The sequence below is a fragment of the Pteropus vampyrus genome, unplaced genomic scaffold, assembly GCF_000151845.1.
Source record: "Pteropus vampyrus isolate Shadow unplaced genomic scaffold, Pvam_2.0 Scaffold208, whole genome shotgun sequence".
NCBI classification, from domain to species: domain Eukaryota; kingdom Metazoa; phylum Chordata; class Mammalia; order Chiroptera; family Pteropodidae; genus Pteropus; species Pteropus vampyrus.
In genome coordinates this window covers 2,822,429-2,823,208 of record NW_011888989.1, presented here as the reverse complement: position 1 = coordinate 2,823,208, position 780 = coordinate 2,822,429, and the positions used below count along the sequence as shown (strand labels likewise).

The 780-nt window shown below is 32.8% G+C and overlaps 1 long non-coding RNA gene across 1 annotated transcript in view; it reads left to right on the top strand.

Moving 5' to 3' along the window:
- LOC111747002 overlaps positions 1-14 on the top strand; it is an 11,646-nt gene extending 11,632 nt beyond the window's left edge. The window contains exon 3 of the long non-coding RNA XR_002783353.1: positions 3-14. This is a non-coding gene — a long non-coding RNA (uncharacterized LOC111747002). The remainder of the gene's footprint in view (positions 1-2) is intronic.
- The last annotated feature ends 766 nt before the right edge of the window (positions 15-780 follow it).

The following is a 780-nucleotide window of genomic DNA, read 5'->3' as shown; positions in this document are numbered from 1 at the left end:
AGGACACAACATAGATTATGTTTATTGACTGTTTCTTCTGTGCAGACACAGTGCCATTTGTTTTTCTTTTAAAAAATTTATTGGGTTGCCTGATGAATTTAAAAAACTTTTATTTTTATTTTTTCTCCCCCCAGCTTTATTAAAATATAATAGGCAACTTGTTGCTCATATTCACATTGTAAAATTCAATGAGTTTTTCAATTTCATTTGGCATACAATAATGTATTAGTTTCAGTTGTGCAGCATAGTGATTAGAGCTCAAGTGATCACCCCACTAAATCTAGTACCCCTCTTCCCCCTTACGTATTTATTACAACATTGTTGACTATTTTCCTTATGCTACATTTTATAGCTCCATGACTATTTCGTAACTATCCATTTGTATTTCTTAATCCCTTTGCCCCTTTTCACCATCCCCTCAAGCCCCCTCCTATTTAGTAGCCCTCAAAATATTCTCTGTATCTATTGGTTTATTTTTGTTTTTGTTGTTTATTTTATTCTTTAGATTCTGTATGTATGTGAAATCATGTGGTATTTGTCTTTCTCTATCTGACTTACTTCATTTAGCATAATACCCTCAAGGCAATATCTTTTTCCATCCTCTTCGTTTTAGTTTGTGTGTGTCTTATAATTGGAAGTGAGTCTCTTGTAGGTAGCATATGTAGGGGTCTTGATTTCTTATCCTTTTAGCCACTCTATCCTTTGGTTGAAGCACTTAATTTGTTTCCATTTGAGGTACTTCTTGATAGGAATGTAGTTATTACCATTTTTGATACATTT